Source organism: Bos grunniens, chromosome 7 (assembly GCF_055505025.1).
Source record: "Bos grunniens cultivar Pamir isolate PY7600 chromosome 7, Bosgru_T2T1.0, whole genome shotgun sequence".
NCBI lineage: Eukaryota > Metazoa > Chordata > Mammalia > Artiodactyla > Bovidae > Bos > Bos grunniens.
The window spans coordinates 54191868-54197867 of record NC_141171.1 but is presented as its reverse complement, the minus strand read 5'-3'; positions in this window follow the sequence as shown (position 1 = coordinate 54197867).

Sequence of the window (6000 nt, the reverse complement as noted above, 5' to 3'; positions counted from 1 at the left end):
GATAATAGCTAAAGCCTTTCTAACAAGTTCAGCTCTTTCTCTGATCCCATAGGAAGTAAATTTCCCCAGCCAGCAAATCCAGAATACATTTTTTTTTTTAAGGCCAGAGACATGCCCTCAGAGATGTGCTGAGAAGGCAGGAGATCAGGAAGACAGGTACAAGTTCACTTGAAAGAAGGCTGAGATCCTTAAATTGCACCTTTCATAGAACCAACATTCTAGCACGTAGGCAACAGTATAAAGCTACACCAAAACGGTGACACAGTGGTGCTCTGACTATAGACGTGTTATACACATCCTTTCCCCAAGCCAGACAACTCCAGCTCTGAGAGTACGGAAGCCAATAATGCAGAACCCTTGATCATGAAGAACGTGCAGTGTAAATGCAGAAACAACCAACCACAAGTCAGACTTGAGGGTTAGACTAACAAAAGCATAGAAAACATGCTCTGGGAGCAGAGAAGAGGAAGACTTCCTTTCCAGAGAAGGTGACTTTTGGACTGAGTATGAAGGGTAAGTAAAGATTTTCTGGATTAAAAAAGGAGGAGAAAGGAGAGTCCAGACAGAAGGAAGACCTCAAAGGCTCATTCACTAGTGAATAAGGAGCAGTCTGGGAACCAGTAACCAGTCTGGTATGCCAGAGGGCGGGCTTCAGGGCAAGATGAAGCTGGCTAGATAGGCTGAGCTTTGCATGCCCACTCGAGAGTCAACACTTCCTCCTTGAGTTGCTGGGGGAGCTAGCACAGGCTTCACCACTGTGGGAGTTATCAGATTCCTGCTTTGGAAGGTAACTTTGCCCTTAATGTGAAGACTGGACCACACTGGGGTGAGCTTGTGGAAGGGAAGCTAGGTAGGAGGCTACTGACGTAGTCCAAGGGAGGGAGGGAGAGATCATAACGGCTGAATGTCAACCTGTGACGTGAAGATGGAGAATCAGGTCTGGGCCGTTTTAGGATTTGGGATAGACCAGATAGCTCAGTTGGTAAAGAATCTGCCTCCAATGCAGGAGACCTGGGTTCAATTCTGGGCCAGGAAGATCGCCTGGAGAAGGAAATGGCAATCCACTCCGGTATTCTTGCCTGGAAAAATCCCATGGACAGAGGAGCCTGGCGGGCTACAGTCCATGGGGTCGCAAGAGTTGGACATGACTTAGCAACTTAACCACCACCACCAGACCTCCTAAAGGAAGGGTTTCAGGGGAGGATGATTTTGAGATTTCTTATTTGTTTGTGACATCACCCAAAAGAGAGGGCATAGGAGGAAGTGGGGCGAGGTGTCACTTTGGATGTGCCAAGTCTGAGGTGCCTGTGGGTCATCTGGTGATGTCTAGCAAGCAGGCAGAAATATGGGTGTGGAGCTCTGGAGAGAGGACTCTGGTGGAATATCTTTGTTATGACACATTCCCATTAGGCTTCCATTCCTGGGGTTTGGCTAAGGCCACTGTGGACAGATTTGTAGGGGGAGTGCTGTTCTGTGATCCTGGGTGTAGTCTCCCAGCCCTAACAGTGACGCAGCTTTCTTCCTCTACCTCTGTGTGGGGACCAGAATTTTCAAAGGATCGTCATGCGCCTGGCAGAGAGTAGAAGGGAAAACATATTCCACCGTTCTGGGGGCCTAGCACTGAAGTTCCATTTTCGGTCACACGTTTTCTGGTTGAGCTTGTCATTCAGGATAAATTCCTGCAGAATCATAGAAGTCTCCAGAACCCCAGGGCTCAGTGAGCAAATTGGAATCTTGAGAAGGGAGAAGCAGAGGGAGGAGGCATGTCCCATCCCTGGGTGCCCAGGAAGCGTCAGGAGAAAATCAACATGAAAAGCAGTCGGTGACTGGCGTTATCAGAAGATGGGCTGGCCAGGGCAGGCAACAAAGAAGGAAAGAAGTCCCAGCATATTTTAATGGATTGGCTCTGATTCTAGATAATTTCAGGATAATACCATAATAACATTATTTTATACCTAAAGATGTGCTAGGATGTATGGGCATAAAATCTCTGTCATTTGCATTATCTCACTTACTAAAACTATTCCTATGAGTTGAGCCCTGTATTAAAGTTATTATCCCCATTTTGTGGATGAGGAAAATTGGGGGCACGGAGGTTTAATGACCTTCCCCAAATTGTCTGTCTGATAAGTGGTGTATTTGAGGTCTGGAAGCAGTCTGTCTGACTCCAGAGGCTGCCCTCTTAACCACAAAGCCACAGTCTCCCCAGCATGTGTGTGTGATTGATGTATTTTATGGCACTCTGTGCTGTTAAAAGCACTGCCTCATATTTAAGCCTCCAAACTGACAGCAACAGGGCCAAGACTAAACCTTTAACCTGAAATGGCTTTCTACAGAGTTCTGTGGGGGATGGAGGGTAGATCCAGGATCTGGTACACCGCTGTCCCTTCCATCCGTAAGAGCCTGAGTCACAGCACCAGTTGGCCCTACCGGCCTCTGCCTTAGGCAGGGTGCACTTCACAGAACCTGCATTTCCTGTAAGACCATGCGGGGGCCCCAATCCTTCGCCCAAGCTGCCAAGAGGAACTGAAACAACGGGAGTCACAGAAGGTGGATGGGAAGTCACGTTTGTACTGCCAATCCAAAAACCGACCTTCAGGAAATCCTCATGCTGGCTTAGTACTCATTCTCCTTCTGCCTTCTAAGCTCTTTAGACCACACTGAGAATCTCATTATTGTTGTTAATTGATTAACAAGACAAACAGCTGTCAGTTACTTCATATACATGGGATACTTAAAAAGAAAACCCGAAATTTCAGACTTACAAAATGTTGCTAAAATAGTGAAGAATTCCTGGACACCCTTTCCCTCATACCTCAGATGTTAGCATTTACTATATTTGCTTTATCTATCAATCATTTTTTCTTTTATCATTTAAGATGCTATAGATCTGATGCCCTTTAACCCTTAAGACTTATCTCCTAAAAGTCCGCCTACAAATCCTGCCTCTCAAAACCACAATGCAATTATCTACATTATATTAACATTAATGCACTACATTAGTTACCTAATCAATAAATCTTACTCAGATTTCACCAAATGTCCCTGTGATGTTCTTTTTAGCTCAACTCCCTGTTAGGCGTTGCATTCACTTGTCATGTGTCTTGATATCTGGAACAATTCCTGAGTCCTTCTATTTCATGACATTGACATTTTGAAACGTTTGTCTTTCTCATGATGAAACTCAGCTTATGCACTTATCTTTTAGGAATTCCACAAAAGATATGAGTTCCTGTCAGTGCCTCATAGAAAAGACGTGCTGTCAATTAGTCCCAGTAAAAGGCAGTGTCCACTGGTTTTCACTAATGTAAAGTCACTATTTTATCCTTTGTGATCACTGGGTCCCTTATGAGGAGATACTTGAGATTATGGAAATATCCTATGATGAGACATCCATAGGTGATTCTCAAGTGACTCAAATATTAGGGTTGCCAAATGGTGGCATTCTAAATCAATTCTCTCTTCCACCATTATGGGTTGGCTTTCAACTGTAAGCAGGAGTTTTTCTTACACACCATATTTATTTCTAATGGATGGGTTCATGAATTCTTATTCAGTTTGTTATAATCCTTTACTACCGTCTTTTGACACTCAAACTGTCCCAGATGTTTGCCAGGTACTTCATGTAAAATATTTCATATAATTCTCAAAACAACTTTATGTGGTGTGGATTATGATTATCCTTATTTTGCAGACAAAAGCTGAAACTCAGAGATCTCCGTTCATCATGTTTAACTGGTGGTTTCCAATCTTCTGATGCCAAATGCTTGATATATATGTACATACACATGTCTGTAAATTTCCCTCCCAATTCTGCCTATGTGTCTACCATATAGGCATAATCCCCTTCCTCCCTTTTTAAGATGGGAAAATAGGCTCAGAGAGGTTAAGTGACCAGCCACAGAAGCTGTGATGAGAATTTGGAAGCCTATTTGAAATCCCACGTTCTTTTTCAGCAGACCACGTTGCTCCTTTAAGCTGTTTCTCTTTTATAGGTGAGATCCTTAAGCATCTAGTCTTATCTAATCCTATTCAGGACAGAGAAGTTGAAATTGTGGCTTTTTTTTTTCAAACTGATAGCCTGTTTTTGTAACTGTTTTTGCTTTGGTTAAAAGTTACCCCGATCTTAATCAGCACCAAAGTCAGGGGAAGTCGTGGTGATTTAGATCTTGCCGGAATCCTTGGTGTTCTTGGAAGATCATGGCAATTCAGTTACTAAAACATTTAATCTCTCAAGATGAATGGGTTCATTCGTTTTTCAGGAAGACTCTGGTGAGGTCTTTCACCACATAGTCACCCTTGAATTTACTGTCTATGGATTTTTCCATTACTGTGTTTGTGTAATCACAGCACAGTGAAGAAGCTTCTCAATCAGGAACCTGTGGCCCAACAAGAGTTGCTAATAGCTAAATAAAGAGAACCCAGACATTTCTGATATTTAATTGAAAAGGATATCTAGCTTGATCCCAAGTGACCTTAAAATGACGTTTGAGGACCATCAGACTTATAGTCACCCCAGATGCCCATTACAAACACAGAGGTCTGTGTCTCTAGGAGGTGGACTGAAAAAGATATTACTGTGAGTTATGTCAAAGAGCGTTCTATGTTCTTCTCTAAGAGTTTTATAGTGGTCAGCCTTACATTTAGGTCTTTGATCCTTTTGAGTTTATTTCTGTGTATGGTGTTAGACAATGCACTAATTCTTTTACACGTAGCTCTCTAGTTTTCCCAGCACCACTTATTGAAGAGACTGTCTTTTCTTCACTGTATATTCTTGCCTTCTTTGTCATAGATTAATTGACCATAGTCATGTGGTTTTACTTCTGGGCATTCTATCCTGTTCCATTGGTCTGTATTTCTATTTTTGTGCTAGTACCATATTGTTTTGACTACTAGCTTTTTTAGTATAGTCTGAAATCAGGGAGTCTGATTCTTCTGCTCCATTTTCAAATGGGACTTAATTAAACTTAAAAGCTTTTGCATTGCAAAAGAAACCATAAACGAAATGAAAAGACAACTTACAGAATGAGAAGAAACATACAAAGCAAACAAAGCAACCAAAAGGGATTAATTTCCAAAATATATAAATAGCTCATGCAGCTCTATGTCAAAAAAAAAAAAACAACCCAATAAAAAATGGACAGAAGATCTAAATAGACATTTCTCCAAAGAAGACATACAAATGGCCAAAAAGCACGTGAAACAATGTTCAACAGCACTATCAGAGAAATGCAAATCAAGGCTACATTGAAGCATCACCTCACAGACAGAATGGCCATTATCAAAAAGTCTACACATAATAAATGCTGGAGAGGGTGTGGAGAAAAGGGAACCTTCCTACACTATTACTGGGAATGTAAATTTGTATAATCACTATGGAGAACACTATGGAAGTTCCTTAAAATACTAAAAATGGAACTACCATATGATCCAGCAATCCACTCCCAGGCATATATTTTGAGAAATGATAATTTGGGAAGACACATGCATCCTAGCCGTATTTACAACAGTCAAGACATGGAAGCAACCTAAATATCCATTGACAGAGGAATGGATAAAGAAGATGTGGTATTAGTACAAATATACAATGGAATATTACTTGGCCATAACAAAGACTTCAATAGTGCCATTTGCAACAACATGGATAGACCTATGGATTATCATACAAGGTGAAGAAAGTCAGACAGAGAAAGACAAATATTGTATGATATTACTCATATGTAGTGCAGGGAACTATACCCAATATTCTGTAATAACCTATATGGGAAAAGAATCTGAAAAAGAATGAGTATATGTTCATGTATAACTGAATCACTTTGCCACACACCTGAAACTAACACAACATTGTAAACCAACTATATGCTAGTAAAATTAGAAAAGCAACAACAAAAGAAACAGAGTCTGGGGCTTTGTCCAGATCCCAGAGACCCCTCACTAAAGTGGAAATGGATGCTAAGGCCTCTGACCCAGCGTGATTCCTTTGGGCTCACAATGATGCTG